Here is an 18,844-nt window from a genome sequence, read left to right on the forward strand (position 1 = left end):
AAGAAGAGGGCGTCTCCAGCTGCGCAGCACTCCCTCAGTACTGTGCTGTAGTCGCAGCCTTGGTTTCTGTACTCAAGCCTTCCGAGTGGGACCTGAACCCACGACCGTTTGGACCAGAAGGCTGAGCCGCAACGGACACCTGTATACTTGAAAAGGCAAAGTTTACAAGGCTGTGGGGGAACAAATAGGGGAAGCTAATTCTCCACACAGGCAGAATGGGCCAACTCAGCCGCTTCTGCCATGCAAACTATTGGACGACATCTGCACCCCAAAAAAAAACATTAAACAGAAGTATGCCTTATTGTGGTGGCTTGAGACAGACACTGGAGGCTTCCAGTGGTTAACAAAGAGGTTTATTGATGAGATGAGGCAGATAGCAGGCACAGAGCACTATGGGTACGATCTAACCAAAATAAAAGAGTCCATTCTGGGCGTGATTAGTGGGTCGTTCCCACCGCTTGTTGCGCCGGGAACGACCCCGCTATCTAACGGCAATCTGCCTTGTTTTCGTGAGCTGACGAGGGGGGGGGGGGGGGGGGGGGGAGCACCCACCCCCCCCCCCCTCCTCAGCTCAAGAAGAGAAAAGTGGGGCTCTGATCTCTCGACTCCCCTCCCCCCCCCCCCCCCCCCCCCCGACACCCTAACTCACCAGTTTGGAGGTACACGAGACCACCGCACCCCACCTCATACTGACAGGGCACCCCCCCTCCCCGATCCGCAACTGGGCACAATACCAGCTTGGCACCATGGTAGCGGCACCGCGAGGGTGCCAGGCTGGCAGTGCCAAGTTGTCCAGCTGGCACCAGCAGTGTCGTCTGGCCCGGAGGCTGACCACCCATTTGTGGGGACCAGTACTGAGTGCCGCCCGGCTGGGGCTCCTCAGCCAGGCCGATCGATGCCAGGTGTTTGATCGATCCGGCCCCGACGCGGTTCAGTGGGTTCTTAAACTCACTCAACCACGCGGGAAAATGGGCGGGCCCCAGGTCGCGACGTCTCGCGCGATCTGGGTAGATTTCGCGAGGCGCAACGGCCGTCGGGAATCCCTGGGGAGGCCTCCTCTGAGATCTACCAGCCGTGCCCCACCCCGAATCCGGCGGGACGCGTCCGGTACATCGCACCCTGTACAACAGGTATTTACTCTTTAGCTCGCTGGTCTGCCCGACCCGGGGTCCTGCTCCCAGGGCTCCACGCAAACTCCCAATTGCCTGGGGTTCACATGCTCCTGTGTGATTGGTCCCGAGCTGGCCACATGGTCTGTGGAGCCCGCCCCCTCTTAAAAGCGTACCACGCTACCACACTTGTCCAGCAGTTTAAAAAATATCTCCTTCGAAATATGTTCACTTGTTTTTAACCAAATAATGTGTCCATGTTGTAATTCATACAGCATTCCTGGGACAAAGGTGGTATTGCCTTGCCTGAAATGAAGTAGGAAGACAAGGGCAAGATGGAAAAAGTTGGTAAAGAAAAGCAAACAGGTTAACACTCTAATCTATTAGTTACACAAGCCGACCAGAGCAGTGTCCGCAGGTTGTTCGCTTGACCTGTTTGGTTTGACCTGATTGTTGGTGGAGCCGATAATATAATAGTGATTGATAGTCCACCTCACATGAACATACAAATTAGGAGCAGGAGTAGGCCACTCGGCCCCTCGAGCCTGCTTTGCCAATCAATAAGATCATATCTGATTTGATCACTATCCTCTCTACTCCCGATAACGTTTCACCTCCTTTCTTCTCAAGAGTCTATCTACTTCTGCCTCCAACAATATTCAAACATTCTGCCGCAGCCGCATTCTGAGGAAGAGAGTTTCAAAGTCTCCCAGTTTCTGAGAGAACTTTTCTTTCGCCTTATCTCTGTCTTAAATGGACGACCCCTTATTTGTAAGCAGCGACCCCTAGTTCTAGGTTTTCACACATGAGGAAACATCCTCTCCACGTCTGCGCTGTCAAGACCCCTCTGGCTCTTATGCGTTTCAATCCAGTCGTCTCTCGCTCTTGTAAACTCCAGCGGACGCAAGTCTCGCCTGACCAAACTTTCCTCATAAGACAACCTGTCCATTCCAGGTATTAATCCAGTAAACATGCTCCAGTCCCACAAGGATAAAGGAAAAATCTTCACGATCTTGGCATCTTCTACCCACGGCTCCTACTCCCACCATCTCCACGGTAACTCCCGAGCCAAAGCCTTTGGTTAAAACTGCACAGTAACAATCAGAACCCGGCATAGGTAGGAAAAGAAGGTTCTTGCTGACGGCATTACTGGCATGAGTGGCAAGGCCAGAAATTTGATGCCCGTCCCTAACTGCCCTTTAACTGAGTAGAGTAGAGGCACTATCACATTGGTCTGGAGTCGCATGTAGGCCAGACCAGGTAAGGATGGCAGATTTCCTTCAGTGAAACATTTGGGCCTATAGGGTTTTTTACAAGAATCAATGATCAGGTCATGGTGACAATTATTGAGGTTAACTTCTAATTCCAGGTCTCAAAAACACTCAGTGATTTGGCCTCCACAGCCTTCTGCGGCAAAGAGTTCCACAGATTCACCCACCCTCTGGCTGAAGAAATTCTTCCTCATCTCAGTTTTGAAGGATCGTCCCTGAGGCTGGGCCCTCGGGTTCTAGTTTCTCCTACTAGTCGAAACATCCTCTCCATGTTCATGCGATCTAAGCCTCTCTGTATTCTGTAGATTTCAATGAGATCCCTCCCTCATCCTTCTAAACTCCATCGAGAACAGACCCAGAGTCCTCAACCGCTCCTCATACGACAAGCTCTTCATTCCAGGGATCATTCTTGTGAACCTCCTCTGGACTCCTTCCTTAGATGCGGGGCCCAAAACTGCTCACAATACTCCAAATGGGGTCTGATAGAGCTTTATACCTCAAAAGAACATGCAGTGTATAAGTAAATACAAGTCTGATTATCGCTAGCTCAAAGGATAAAAACTGACCCCCAAATTACTCTCTCGTAGCATCAAAGCTTTTTCGCCTGTTGACAAAAATCAGTATAAAGGATATATTCAAAGCTGAGTTGGACAGATTTCTGGTTGACAAGGGAACCAAAGGTTATGGGGATCAGGCATTGAGGCGATTTAGATCACCCACGATCTTAGCGAATGGCGTGCAAGTTCAATTGGCTGTGTGGCCTGCTCCTGCTCTGATTTCTTATGACCCGTAACAAAAGAAATCAGAAATCCCGAGGAGCATCGCATGGATTGAGCTTTGTATTTTCATCTTCCGTTTCAGGAATGTTCTACATAATTTGCTGTGACAGTTCTCTGTGATGTATCGGCCAGGCTCAGTACCATCCATGGCCCATTGGTACCACTGCTGCCACAATGTCAGGAGTTTGTGCGTTGCTATCTCGGGGCTAGAGCGCAAAGCGTAGACTGGCGCTCCAGTGCTGTGCTTGAGGGAGCGCTGCACTGTTTTCAGTTGCTATCTTTTGTGTGAGATGTGCAGGCTGCCACTAGTATTTTACAAAAAAAAAAGCTTGGCCATGTGGTATTATCATAACTATCAGCATTGCAAGAGTTAATGTAGTGTCGAGAGTAGCCACAAGAGGGAGCTACAGTTACAACTATATAAGGCAGTGATGCTAGACCTTTTGGGGAGGAGTATATGCTGGAGTTAGCGAGTGAAGGTCACAAGAGCAGATAGTGCAAGTGAGGTTAGATCATAGTTTAAACCAGTAGTGAGATTAGCAGTAGATGAGTGTAGTTAAATGTTATTGATCAATTGTGTATTCTGAAGGAGGACCTGTCGAATCCACGTACTAGTAAATAAAAAGTGTAACTAAAATCATACCTTTGTTTAAGTTAAAGTTGTTTTGTGGCCTTTGTGAACATTGCGCCAACCACCCTAAAATAAACAACACAAACATCACCCCAGGCTCTTTTCTCTGGTGTTGAAGCCACTGCTCAAACTTCAGTTATTACCACTGTGCGCAAATTGTCTGCTGCATTTGCCCCATGTTATGGGCCAGGGTTTAGAGAACCCCAAAGTGTATCATGGAGTTTACCTGACACACAATTTTTAATAGATTGTGGTATGGGGAGCACACGGACCCACTTTACAGGTGTGACGCAACAAGGAGCTAAGGTACTTTTAAACTAAAACAATGTTTATGAAACCAGTTAACACTTTATAAACCCACAGTAAACATCTTAACAACTATCAACCAATCATCCCCACAGATACAATATTCTATCAGTAACCCTTAATCTTTTCTTGCAACATCCATAAGACAAAATACCCCTTTTAACGCAGAGATCAGGTTTAAATTCTCTACTGAGAGCAGTTATCACTTTGAAATCATCCAAATGATCTGGAGACAGTCTTTAGTTTTCGGAGAGATCCTTATACAGCTCTTGCTTTTCCTGCAGCTATCCAGCTCTCAAAACAAAACTAAAAACACCCTGTAGCTGCCAGCTCAAAAATGAGAGTGAAAGGCAGGCAGCCCAGCTCCACCCACTCTCTGACATCACTGCAGCTATTCGATAAAGACCCATTTCTTAAAGGTACATCCACTACAGCTATTTGATAAACGCCCTGCTCTTAAAGGTTCTCTCAAAGACTGTCTCCAGATCATTTGGATGATTTTAAAGTGATAACTGCTCTCAGTAGAGAATTTAAACCTGATCTCTGCATTAAAAAGGGTCTTTTGTCTTATGGATGTTGCAAGGAAAGATTAAGGGTTACTTATAGAATATTGTATCTGCGGGGATGATTGGTTGCTGCCAAAAGTCATTCCGTTGTGAGTGCTAAATCGTGACTGGACTCCAAAAGCACTTCATTGACCAGAAAGCACTTTGGACCATCCCGAGATCAGGCGCTTTATAAATGCACCGTCTTTCTTTTGATGAATTTACAAATTACTGGATGCACTACAATATCCATTTGTGTCACATTTGGTACCGTTCCTTTCCAGTGTTGAGATGTGGAACAAAGGTGGATAAATGGAGGGTGAAGGGCAGATCAGTCTTGACCTAATTTTTTAAAATGTGTCTTTCACAGAAGATGGCCATCGGTGCCGAGATTGACATTTATTGCCCATCCCTAATTTCCCCTTGAGAAGGTGGTGGTGAGCCCTCCCCTTGAACCGCTGCAGTCCCTGAGGTGTCGGTACACCGACAGCGCTGCCAGGAAGTGAGCTCCAGGATTTTGACCCAGCGACAGTGACGGAACGGCCGATTTATCTCCAAGTCAGGATGGTCTGTGGCTCGGAGGATGAATGTCGGAAGAGGCTCATGGGGCTGAATTGCCAACTCTTGGCCCTACATGTTGTAGCTGATAAATAAAACAAACGCGTTGCTTAAAAATTCATCCTGAACCCTCTGACTGTATCACCGTGCATGACAATGTCGCCTATTAGCTTTATAAATTACCACAGTTACATGCCCAACATGTACATATGGCATTTTTGTTGCTAACCATTTGTTTGAACGAAGGTATTAAATTAAAGTGCCCAAAATGATTGGCTTATGTTGTTCAGTCTGCCCATTAATAATAGGTTTAATTGATGTCTTAGTCATTGTGTGTAAACCTTGGAGTTATTTGCAATTACAACAAAAGTGGGTTGCTGCCAAAAATCATTCCACTGTAAGTGCTAAACGGACAGTGATGTTACTGCAGTGGGGGTAGCTGCACCTATGAAAATGACTGCAATATCGCAATGAAGACAATCAGTTAAAACAATCGTTAGGAACTCAAGATAGATTTAAGTAAGTTGCATTTATATTTGTGGGTGTTAGGAACAAGATATAGCTTTAAGTTTAATTTTCATTCTTTACAGCCAGGCCTTTCAAGCCTGGGCCAGTCATGATTCCTGTCTAAACTAAAGCCTTCTGCACTTCTGGGTCCGCATCCCTCTATTTCTATCCTATTCAAGTATTCGTGAAGGTGCCTCTGGAACGTTGCTGTCATATCTGCTTCCACCACCTTCCCAGGCACTCACAACCCTCTGTGTAAAGATTTTGCCTCGCATATCAGCTCCAAACATTCCTCCTCGCACCGTGGACCTATGTTCCCTCGTAATTTGACTTTTCCACCCTGGGAAAAAGCGTCTCACTATCTATCCACTCTGTCCATGCCACTCATAACTTTGCAAACTTTTATCAGGTCACCCCTCAACCTCCGTGAAAACAATCCGAGTTCATCCAACCTCTCCTTATAGCTAATACCCTCCAGACCAGGCAACATCGTGGTAAACCTTTTCTGCACCCTTTCCAGAGCATCCACATCCTTCTGGTAATGTGCCGACCAGAATTGTCTGCCAAAATTCCAAATGTGGCCTCAGGCTCTGATATAGCGTGATTGGTCAATTTTTATACTCAATGTCCTGACGGATGAAGCATGCCATATGCCTTCTTGACTGCCTTAACCATCTGCTTTGTCACTTTAAGGGATCTGTGGACCTGTGTGCCCAGAGCCCTCTGTCTGTGAATACTCCGAAGAGTTCTGCCATTTACTGTATATTTCTCTCCTGTATTAGACTTTCCAAAATGCATTACCTCACATTTGTCCGGATTAATCTCAATCTGCCATTTCTCCGCCCAAGTGTCCAACCGATCTATATCCTGCTGTATCCTTCGACAAACCCCTTCACTATCCGCAACTCCACCAACCTTTGCGTCATCCGCAAATTTACTGATCAGAATAGCTACATTTTCCTTCAAATCATTTATATATATTACAGTCAACGAAGGTCCCAGCATGGATCCCTGCGGAACACCACTAGGCTGAGCGGAAATGCTCCCATGACCCAACCAGAGAGATCAATTGGACGCAGGTGGAGGGGATGGGGGCGGTGGTGGGGGGTGGAACGAGGCCCAAAAATTTGATTTCGCACCAGCGTGAATCGACAGCAGGGTTTTCCGATGCCTCCCACCGTGCCTCCTCTCCCCTCCCACTACCCCCCCCCCCCCCCCCCCCCCCCCCCCCCGCCCCATGCCCAATACATCAGCGGAAGACCAAGCCAGACCCGAACACATCAGGATGGAGGCCCCCGGCCATCCTGAAATTCCTCCCGCCGCCTTAGAAATCGAGGGCAGAATTTGTCTCTCAATGGACGTGGGCCAAGCACTCAAAATAGGGGACAATCCCTCAAAATACAGGACAGTTGGTCACCCTGCAATGGGAAGGCACAGCAGAAGCCATGTTTAGACACAGGGCCCGATTAAACTAATTGGGAACAAAGTCCCACAGCGAGGACGTTTCCCGGAGCTGAGAGCGGCAAGAAGTGAGATACAACTCGCATTGTAGAAGGGATCCCAGTGGGGATCATGCAGCCAAGGCAGCACATAGCCCCGTTTGTAAACAGGAGAGCTCCGCTCACCGGTACATCCCGACGAAGCGAGAGATCTCCGAGGCTCCCAAAATGATCACCAATCTCTACCCGCCCCCCCCCAGCCCGAAGGCCCTATGGGAGGGTCCAACCCGCCCACACCAACACCCATGCCAGACACCCCAGCCCGATCGTGAATGCACAAAAAATGTCAGCTTGGCACCCTGGAATTGCCAACCTGCCAGTGCCCATGGCAGTGCCACCTGGGCACTTTGGCAGTGCCAGGGCACCAACCTGCCCAAAGAGCATGCTGCTGCGGGCTTCCAATCCCCTGGGATATCCCACAAGTGCTGTCCCATCTGGTCCCTGTCTGTGGGGACCAGTGTTGATCGGCGCTGGCCCGAGATCTCGGAGGCGAAGGGGATGAATCCCTAAGTCTCGGGTACCTCGGGAAACTACATGTTAGACGAGTGAGACTAGCTGTCTCTCTCGAATATGTAGATTTGACAAAAGTGACTGGTAGTGTCACGTGAGAATCCCCAATGGGCGGGATTCTCCCAGCCCGCGCCGGGCCGGAGAATCCCCGCAACCGCGCCACGCCGCCCTGACGCCGGCACGCGATTCTCCGTGGAGCGGAGAAACGGCGCCGTTGGCGCGGCGTGTTTGGTGCGGCGCCAGTCGTGGGCCTCTACGCGGCCGGGCCGCCGATTCTCTGGCCCGAATCGGCCGAGCGGCAGCTCTAAAAAGGATGTCCCGACGGCTCCGTCCACACCTGGTCGCAGCCGGCGGGAACTCTGTGTGCAGGGACGGAGGGCTGCCTGTGGGGGTGGGGGGAGGTGGGCTCCGACCCCTTGGGGGGGGGGAGGGGCCTCCGATGGGGCCTGCCACTCGATCGGGGCCCACGGATCGGCGGGTCGGCCTCTCGCTCCCCGGGTCTATTTTCTGACGCACCAGCCCCTGAACTCCCGCGCCATGTTGCCTCGGGGCCGGAGCGTTGAGGGAGGCCACCGTGCATGAGCGGGTTGGCGCCGGCGCCACTGAGCATGCGCGAATCCCGCGGCGCACAGTTCGCGTCAGGATGGGAGCTGGAGCGGTGTGCCCTGGAATCGGTACTCCCAGCGGCCCGTTCATGCCGTCGTGAAACGCGGCGCCGTTTCCATGCGTGGACATTCTCCCGCCGGATGGGAGAATCCCGCCCCACGGCTTTATCAAATGGCTGCAGTGATGTCATTCTGTGGGTGGAGCTGGAATGTGATTCTGCTTTTTACTTTCGTTTTGAGTTGGAAGCTCTTTGGCTCTGTGTTTCAGTTTCGCTTTCAGTTGGAGAGCTGCATTCAGTTCAAACAGATGTATATTGATCTCTCTCCCTGCAATCTAAAGAATGTCTCCAGATGACTTGATGATTACAAAGTAACGCCTGTTTCCGTAGAGAATTCAAACCTTTGTTAAGAAGTGTTTTGGCTTATGGATGTTGTTAGGAAAGTTACTAAGGGTTACCTAAAGAGTACTGTATCTTTTTGGGGGGTTATCAGCATTGGTAGTCAGTAAAATGTTTACTGTGGGTTTATAAAATGTTAACTGGATTCATAGAATAAACATTGTTTTTGTTTAAACGTACTTTAGCTCTCTGTTGCATCACAGCTGTAAAGTGGGCCCTTGTGCTCCCCGTAACCAAACTCTATTCAAAGTTGTGGGTCAGGTGAACTCCACGATATACTTTGGTGTTCTCTAAACCCTGGCCCATAATTGCAGGATATACATCGCAGCGTCTCGTGAGATCGGGTTGGATCTCGCGAGGCACTGCAAGTCGGGTAGATCGCCTCCAGGCTTCTATCGGCCATGTTGCGCCGCGGCGAGCTGCTTTTCCGGCGCTGTGTGGCCATTGGACTACACCCACCGTCTCACTACAGAAGATGGCAAATTTGTAATCAGATATCGAAACATGTCCGGAATACATTAGAAATGATAAAGCATGAGTTGAGACATGAGTTGAAAGTTGGCATCTAATCTTGGCGATGAAATGATGCCCAGAATTACCCGTTCAATTATAGCGCTGTTATCTCCATTGGCATCAGTCCATTGGCCTGTGATTGCAGCCACCTCCTCAGGGGTGTACCTTTAGTTTCAGGGGGCAGTTAAGAGTCAACCACACTGCTGCAGTCCTGGAGTCACATATAGGCCAGACCAGTTGCCGAGGACTGATTTTAAAAAAAAAACATGGCAAATGGATGATAGGTTCAGGGTCGCCCTTACTGAGACTGGATTTCAATTCATGAATTATCAATTGAATTTAAGTTCCACCAGCTGCCATGATCTGAACGCCAGTTCCGAGAATGTTAGCCATGTACAATGGTCGGAATTCTCTGGCCGTTGGGATTTTCTGTTCGCGCCGGCAGCGCACGCCCGCCCACGGATTTACTGGTGGCGTGAGGTGGTGTCAGTGGGAATTTCCGGGCGTGGGAGTGGCGGGGGTAAAGAATCCTGCCGACAGAAAACGGCGCGCCGCCGGGAAACGCGCGGCTGGGAGATAGGAGAATCCGACCCAATGTGTATATAATTGGCTGGATTCTCCACAGTCCCACATCGAACGCGATTTTGGCGTGGGGGCGGAGAATCAATGTTCCTGACCGAAATTGAGCCCGGCTGAGGAATTCCTCACCCGAGGAAGGAGCTGTGTTCTCGGAAGCTAGTGATTAGAAATAAACCTGTTGGACTTCAACCTGGTGTTGTAAGACTTCTTACTATATAATACACAGTTGATAATAAACATCTGTACTCATCTACTACTAATCTCTACACTATTACATTAACTATGATCTGCTCTCACTTACACACTATCTTTCCTTCAGTCTGTCCTCTAGCTTTCTCCTCAACCTCTCACCCACAAGGCTTAGCATTGATGCCTTATATAGTTCTAATCCTAGCTCCCTCTAGTGGTCGATTTGGATATAACATTAACCCTTAGAGTTCTTTACAATTATGATAATGTCACAGGAGGTTGGAAAATTACATTTTATTTAGTCAGGGCAGACACTTTGGACCTCCCAGCGTTTACTCCTTGTGGACCCCAGAGAGCCGTTTGTTGACCTAATGCACTTTCGATTGTGCTCCGTGCACTTTCCCCGGGATTGGCCATCTGAAAGCAGATAGGAAAGCATCTGGAATTATCCGAGGTTCACTCTGCACCAAGCTGAAGAGGACGTTGGAAAATGAAGCAGAATAACATTGGTAACTGCAGCACATCATGTTAAAACCCCCAAAATTCCAGACTTGTCCGGGAGCTTCTTCTGCATCAACAGAAAAAATACAGGTTAGTGAGTCAGATACAACATTGCTGCCGAACACTGAATGGTTGGCCGTTTACATGAAGGAAGTGTTAAAAACTGAAGGCTTGCCTGACTGTCAGTGTCTCTACAAATATCGCTTCATCAAACAATGCTTTAATCAAATTAATTTGACACTTGATAAAGAATGAAGAAAAAAATCAGATTTGACTGGGCTGCCTTATTTCAAATAGCCAACATACCAATTTCCCTCACACGTGTATTTTTATTTATTTTCCCTTTTCTTCTTTTAAAATCTCCCTTTCTGTGTGGAAAGTATGGATATCCCACTGAGATTCAATTGACAGATAGTCCCTGGTACCTCATGGGTGTAACATGATCAACAGCAGGCAATTCAACTGTCGCAATCTCTGAGAGTCGAACCTAATGCTATCCTTGCCCAATCTCTAAAGCTGCGCATTCGCTAGCGTTGGCAGCAGTTATATAACGATTGAGAGAAGGGAACTGTGAGGGTCACTGGTGCCAATCGTAGCTGCCTCACCACTGACTCACGTCAAGGGTGACCTCAGCCAATGTGTCAGTCACGCCTCAGTGGGTACCCATCCAATCAGGAATCAGGAGGTTGTGGTTTAAAATCTCATTCCAGTGACGAGAGCACAAAGTCCGTGTTGACATTTCACCTCGTAACACAGGACTGCTGCACGATTGGAGTCTGGTGGCTGGTCTATAACACTTGTGACTCACCTCTCACCTTTAAGTCAATGGGTCATTGGTTCTGGAGGATTTGCACAAGCCAATGCTCCCTTGCAGTACTGAGGTAGTGTTGCAGTAATGAGGGAGTGTTGCAATATTGAGGGAGTCCTGCAGTACTGAGGGAATGCTGCAGTATTGAGGGAGTGTTGCATTATTGAGGGAGTCCTGCAGTATTGAGGGAGTGTTGCAGGACTGAGGGAGTGCTGCAGGACTGAGGGAGCGCTGCAGGACTGAGGGAGTGCTGCAGTACTGAGGGAGTGTTGCATTATTGAGGGAGTCCTGCAGTATTGAGGGAGTGCTGCAGTACTGAGGGAATGCTGCAGGACTGAGGGAGCGCTGCAGGACTGAGGGAGTGCTGCAGTATTGAGGGAGTGCTGCAGTACTGAGGGAGTGCTGCAGCATTGAGGGAGTGTTGCATTATTGAGGGAGTCCTGCAGTATTGAGGGAGTGCTGCAGTACTGAGGGAATGCTGCAGTACTGAGGGAGTGCTGCAGTATTGAGGGAGTGCTGCAGAGCTGGGGGAGTGCGGCAGTATTGAGGGAGTGCTGCAGTACTGAGGGCGAGCTGCAGTATTGAGGGAGTGCTGCAGTATTGAGGGAGTGTTGCAGTACTGATGGAGTGCTGCAGTATTGAGGGAGAGCTGCAGTACTGAGGGAGTGCTGCAGAACTGAGGGAGTGCTGCAGTATTGAGGGAGTGCGGCAGTACTGAGGGAGTGCTGCAGTATTGCGGGAGTGCTGCAGTATTGAGGGAGTGCTGCAGTACTGAGGGAGTGTTGCAGTATTGAGGGAGTGCTGCAGTATTGCGGAGTGCTGCAGTATTGAGGGAGTGCTGCAGTATTGAGGGAGTGCTGCAATACTGAGGGAGTGCTGCAATACTGAGGGAGTGTTGCAGTATTGAGGGAGTGTAGCAGTATTGCGGGAGTGCTGCAGTATTGAGGGAGTGCTGCAGTATTGCGGGAGTGTTGTAGTATTGAGTGAGTGTTGCAGTATTGAGAGAGTGTTGCAGTATTGCGGGAGTGCTGCAATATTGAGGGAGTGCTGCAATACTGCGGGAGTGCTGCAGTATTGAGGGAGTGTTGAAGTATTGCGGGAGTGCTGCAGCATTGAGGGAATGCTGCAATACTGAGAGAGTGTTGCAGTATTGAGGGAGTGCTGCAGTATTGCGGGAGTGCTGCAGTGTTGAGGGAGTGCTGCAGTATTGAGGAAGTGTTGCAGTATTGCAGGAGTTCTGCAATACTGTGGGAGTGTTGCAGTATTGAGGGAGTGTTGCAGTATTGCGGTAGTACTGCAGTATTGAGGGAGTGCTGCAGTATTGCGGGAGTGCTGCAGTATTGAGGGAGTGCTGCAGTATTGAGGAAGTATTGCAGTATTGCGGGAGTGCTGCAATACTGTGGGAGTGTTGCAATATTGAGGGAGTGTTGCAGTATTGCGGGAGTGCTGCAGTATTGAGGGGTTGCTGCAGTATTGCGGGAGTGTTGCAGTATTGAGGGAGTGTTGCAGTATTGCGGGAGTGCTGCAGTATAGAGGGAGTGTTGCAGTATTGAGGAAGTGTTGCAGTATTGCAGGAGTGCTGCAATACTGAGGGAGTGTTGCAATATTGAGGGAGTGCTGCAGTATTGCGGGAGTGTTGCAGTATTGAGGGAGTGCTGCAATACTGAGGGAGTGCTGCAGTATTGAGGGAGTGTTGCAGTATTGAGGAAGTGTTGCAGTATTGCGGGAGTGCTGCAATACTGAGGGAGTGTTGCAATATTGAGGGAGTGCTGCAGTATTGCAGGAGTGTTGCAGTATTGAGGGAGTGCTGCAATACTGAGGGAGTGCTGCAGTACTGAGGAAGTGCTGCAGTATTGTGGGAGTGCTGCAGTATTGAGGGAGTGCTGCAGTATTGAGGGAGTGCTGCAGTATTGAGGGAGTCCTGCAGTATTGAGGGGGTGCTGCAGTATTGAGGAAGTGCTGCAGTACTGAGGAAGTGCTGCCATACTGAGGGAGTGTTGCAGTATTGAGGGAGTGTTGCAGTATTGAGGGAGTGCTGCAGTATTGAAGGAGTGCTGCAGTACTGAGGAAGTGCTGCCATACTGAGGGAGTGTTGCAGTATTGAGGGAGTGCTGCAGTATTGAGGGAGTGTTGCAGTGTTGAGGGAGTGCTGCAGTATTGCGGGAGTGCTGTAGTATTGAGGGAGTGCTGCAGTATTGTGGGAGTGCTGCAGTATTGAGGGAGTGCTGCAGTATTGAGGGAGTGCTGCCATACTGAGGGAGTGTTGCAGTACCGAGGGAGTGCTGCAGTATTGCGGGAGTGCTGTAGTATTGAGGGAGTGCTGCAGTATTGTGGGAGTGCTGCAGTATTGAGGGAGTGCTGCAGTATTGAGGGAGTGCTGCCATACTGAGGGAGTGTTGCAGTACCGAGGAAGTGCTGCAGTATTGAGGGAGTGCTGCAGTATTAAGGGAGTGCTGCAATACTGAGGGAGTGCTGCAGTACTGAGGGAGTGTTGCAGTACTGAGGAAGTGCTGCAGTATTGCAGGAGTGCTGCAGTATTGAGGGAGTGCTGCAGTACTGAGGAAGTGCTGCCATACTGAGGGAGTGTTGCAGTATTGAGGGAGTGTTGCAGTATTGAGGGAGTGTTGCATTATTGAGGGAGGTCTGCAGTATTGAGGGAGTGCTGCAGTATTGAGGGAGTGCTGCAGTATTGAGGGAGTGCTGCAGTGCTGAGGAAGTGCTGCCATACTGAGGGAGTGTTGCAGTATTGAGGGAGTGTTGCATTGTTGAGGGAATGTTGCAGTATTGTGGGAGTGCTGCAGTATTGAGGGAGTGCGGCAGTATTGAGGGAGTGTTGCAGTATTGAGGGAGTGTTGCAGTATTGAGGGAGTGTTGCAGTATTTAGGGAGTGCTGCAGTATTGAGGGAGTGCTGCAGTATTGAGGGAGTGTTGCAGTATTGAGGGAGTGTTGCAGTTTTGAGGGAGTGTTGCTGCATTGAGGGAGTGCTGCAGTATTGAGGGAGTGCTGCAGTATTGAGGGAGTGTTGCAGTATTGAGGGAGTGCTGCAGTATTGAGGGAGTGCTGCAGTATTGAGGGAGTGCTGCAGTATTGAGGGGGTGCTGCAGTATTGAGGGAGTGCTGCAGTATTGAGGGAGTACTGCAGTATTGAGGGAGTGCTGCAGTATTGAGGGAGTGCTGCAGTATTGCGGGAGTGCTGCAGAATTGAGGGAGTGCTCCACTATTAGAGGCTTTGAACTCTACAGCACAGAAAGACGTTTTTCACACATATCTGTGCCAATCTATTCCATTTTCCGGCCTTGTATGCAATCACTTTTCAAGTACTCATCTAAATGCTTCTTAAATGTTGTGAGGGTTCCCAGCCTCTCCCACCCTTTCAAGCAGCGAGTTCCATGTTCCCCCCACCCTCTGGGGGAAATGGTTTTTCCTCAAAGCCCCTCTAAATCTCATGCCTCTTACCTTAAATCTATGCCCCTTGGTTATTGACCCCTCCAGTCAGGGGAAAGATGAATTCTTATCCACCCTTTCTGTATCCTTCATAATGCTTTACAGCTCAGCCTTTGCTGTCCGATGGGAAGCAACCCCAGCCGAGCAGCCTCTCTTCGTAGCTGCAAGGCTCCAGTCCTGGCAACCTCCTGGAGAATCTCCTCTGTGCCCTCTGTCGGCTTTGACCAGCTGCTGAAGCAGGATTTGCAGAAGATCCTGTGGCCCCATCGTGACGAAAGAGGCACGCCGCTCTCCTCGATGCCCAACGAACATCACTCAAAAGCAGATCACCGATCAATATGGCTATTAGTGAGACTGCCTTGAGTGTCAATTGGCTGTTTCATTTCCTGCGCTTCCAAAATGGCTTCAGTACCTGTGAAAGTTTGGTACATTTGCAAGTCACAAAACATAACCGAGAAATGCAAGTCTTTCATTTCTTTGATGTACATTGTTCAGTTATTCCATGCATCCGGTGATACATTTGGCTCATATTGAAGAATAAAAACCGACAGACTTTGTGAAATAGAACAGCACAGTGCTGCGTGCATATTATCTCCCAGTTACCATTTCTGGTGATTTAGATTTTCGTGTTATGTGCTAACACAAGGTATAAAGGTGAACTGATGTACATTGTTCGGATAAATAATTTATCAGTGCATACTGTAATTGTGAATTATTAATGGCTAATTACTCTCATTAAATTATTAATGTTAACAATGCTGTCATGACTGTGACATTTGTCATGTTATATAATAGTACAGTGTCAACAGGTTTTTCTCAAAACCAATGTGTTCCAAATTTCAGTTCTGCTGCAAAGGAGAAAAAGAGTTACTTGGGAAAACACTTCACCCAATTATTGAGCTAAAATGTGATTGCATTTCATGAATGCAAAGAACAAGGAAAAGTACAGCACAGGAACAAGCCCTTCGGCCCTCTAAGCCTCTGCCCGTCTAACCTGAAACCTTCTACACATCCGTGGCCTGTATCCCTCCTCATCATGGATTTGTTAATATGCTGTAGGTTTGGGAAGAATTTCGCCCAGGCTGAACTCAGGGCGCGATTCTCCGCTCCCCAGGCCGGGTGGGAGAATCACGGGAGGGCTGCTCTGGCACCCCCCGCGATTCTCCCACCCCCCCCACCCCCCAAAATGGCGTGTCGCGTTTTGCGACACGCCGCTCGGAGAATCGCGGGTCGCCGTTTTTCACGGCGACCCACGATTCTCCGGTCCGGATGGGCCGAGCGGCCTGCCGTTCCCGACCTGTTCACGCCGGCGTCAACCACACCTGGTCGCTGCCGGTGTGAGCAGCGCGTGAAAGGCGAGTTTGAGGCCTGTGGGGGGGCGGAGAGGGGATCGAGCACCACGGCCGTGCTCGGGAGGGGACTGGCCTGCGATCGGTGCCCACCAATCGTCGGGCCGGCGTCTCCAAGAGACGCACTCTTTCCCCTCTGCCACCCTGCAAGGTCAAGCCGCCACATCTTGCGGGGCAGCAGAGCGGAAGACAGCAACCGCGCATGCGCCAAGGCCCGGTGGCCGAATTTCACGAATGCTGCTCCTAGCGGAGAATATAGGGCGAGGAGCGGCCTCCGACGCCGTAGTGAAACTCTCCGGGTTTCACGACGGCGTCGGCCGTTGCGGAGAATTCCGCCCTTAGAGTTTGAATCTGGCTTCCAAAGTCTGACTAAGTAAAAGCAAAAATGAGGCTCACTCCGCTTGGGAATGTGTCTCTCTGTATATAACATAAGAACATAAGAACGAGAAGCAGGAGTAGGCCTCGAGCCTGCTCCACCATTCAATGAGATCAAGGCTGATCTTTCTGTGGGCTCAGCTCGACTTGCCCGCCCGCTCACCAGAACCCTTAATTCCTTTACTGTTCAAAAATCTATCGATCTTTGCCTTAAAAACATTCAACGAGGCAGCCTCAACTGCCTCACAGGGCAGGGACTTCCACAGGTTCACAACCCTTTGGGTGAAGAAGTTCCTCCTCAACTCAGTCCTACATCTGCTCCCCCAGGGTATGCCCCCTAGTTCCATTTTCACCCGCCAGTGGATATATATATATATATATTTATTAATTCAGAGAATATCAATGTCATTGCCTGGACCAGCATTTCTTACCCATCCCTAATTGCCCTTGCTGGGCCATTTCAGAAGGCACTTAAGGGTTAACCACATTGTGCGTCTGGGTTTGCATGTAGGCCAGCCAAGGCTGGCAGGTTACCTTCCCTGAAGGCCATGAGTGAACCAGATGGGCTTTTACAGCAATCAACGTGGTGTCAAGGTCATCATTAGACGTTTCAGATTTTTATTGCATTCAAAATTCATCTGCCGTGGTGGAGATTGGAACTGGGGTCCCCAGAGTGACAATGCCACTGAGTGGGTCACCGCCTCAACCGCCGCCCCCTTATATATATAACATGGGCGCAATTCTCCCAACGGGCGTCTAAGTGCCGACGGCGGAATGAAAACCGGAGTACTTCACTCCAGCGTCGGAGGCCGCTCCCAGCCCCCTATTCTCCTGCCCCTCGGGGGCGAGGGGCGGCGTCGCTTCATTTACGCGCGCTGGGCCTTGGCGCCGTGTAAAAAGCAATGGCGCGTAAATGCCGTAACCCGCGGATGCGCGGTTGCCGTCCTCCCCAAGTCCGTCCTGCAAGAAGGTGGTGGATGGATCTTGTGGGGCGGCGGAGGAAAGGAGGTCCTTAGGGATATTTAAGCGACTCTTGGACAGGCACACGGACAGCAGTAAATTGAAGGGGTGTAGGTTAGGTTGACCTTAGATTAGGATAAATGGTCGGCACAAAATCGTGGGCCGAAGGGCCTGTACTGTTCTATGTTCTATGTCCCTACAATTAATGAAATGAAATGAAATGAAAATCGCTTATTGTCACGAGTAGGCTTCAATGAAGTTACTGTGAAAAGCCCCTAGTCGCCACATTCCAGCACCTGTCCGGGGAGGCTGGTACGGGAATTGAACCGTGCTGCTGGCCTGCTTGGTCTGCTTTAAAAGCCAGCGATTTAGCCTGGTGAGCTAAACCAGCCCCTGACTGGTGGACTGCTACATTTCAAGAAGGCAGCACACCACCACCTTCTCAAGGGGTAGGATGCATGGGTGATAGACGCCGGCCTAGCCAGCGATGTTCACGTCCTAAAAACAAATTATTGCAGTGTTAAAGTAAGCCTACTTGTGACGCTAGTAAAGATTATTATTATAAACAGGCAGGGAAAACCTTTGTTGCACATCTCATCCATTTGTTAGCCCCCTCCCCTCCAACATTGCTGTGCTCGCTCGGCACAGCACTGAAATCTGAGCCTTGGGGCGAGATTCTCCGCAAATGCGGAGAGTCGTAAAGGCTGCCGTGAAACTGGCCGTGTTTCACGGAAGCCTTCACGCCCGTTCCCGGGACCCGATTCTCCCCCCCCCATCGGGGCTAGGAGCGGGACCCCGGGAATCACGGCGTCGCGGCCTTAACGACCGTCGTTAAGGACGCGCACTGTATGACGTCAGCCGCGCATGCGCAGGTTGGAGCCGACTCCAACCCGTGCCTGCGCGGGTGACGTCATCACGCCATTGACGGAACCCGCGCATGTGCGGTTCCGCATTTCTCCACCGCCGCCCGACAAAATGTGGCGGCTTGATCTTGTCAGGCGGCGGAGGGGAAATAGTGCGTCCCTTTTGGACGCAGGCCCGACGATCGGTGGGCACCGATCGCGGGCGTGTCCCCTCCCGAGCACAACGGTGGTGCCCCCGCCCCAAACGGACCTCTGGATGCCCCAAACTGGCATCCAGCGCCCGTTTTTACGACGGCAGTGAGCAGGTATGTTTGCTGCCGTGAAAAAACGGGTGTAAAGGCCCGGCCGCTCGGCCCATCGGCCGTGGAAACTCACCGCTCGTCGTAAAAAACAGCGAGTGGCGATTCGTGACGTGACGGAGAATAGCAGGAGGGCGCAAAAAATGTCGGGAGGCCCTCCCGCTATTCTCCCAACCGGCGTGGGCAGCGGAGAATCGAGCCCCTTGATTTCTGTACTCAAACCCTTGGATGGGATTTGAACCCAG

The 18,844-nt window shown here is 50.2% G+C and overlaps 1 long non-coding RNA gene across 2 annotated transcripts in view; it reads left to right on the plus strand.

Moving 5' to 3' along the window:
* The window catches only part of LOC119956879, a 36,702-nt gene extending 30,568 nt beyond the window's left edge, over positions 1–6,134 (plus strand). For both annotated transcript variants that reach the window (XR_005458695.1, XR_005458694.1), the window contains exon 4: positions 5,012–6,134. This is a non-coding gene — a long non-coding RNA (uncharacterized LOC119956879). The remainder of the gene's footprint in view (positions 1–5,011) is intronic.
* The last annotated feature ends 12,710 nt before the right edge of the window (positions 6,135–18,844 follow it).

This window comes from Scyliorhinus canicula, chromosome 24 (genome assembly GCF_902713615.1).
Source record: "Scyliorhinus canicula chromosome 24, sScyCan1.1, whole genome shotgun sequence".
NCBI lineage: Eukaryota > Metazoa > Chordata > Chondrichthyes > Carcharhiniformes > Scyliorhinidae > Scyliorhinus > Scyliorhinus canicula.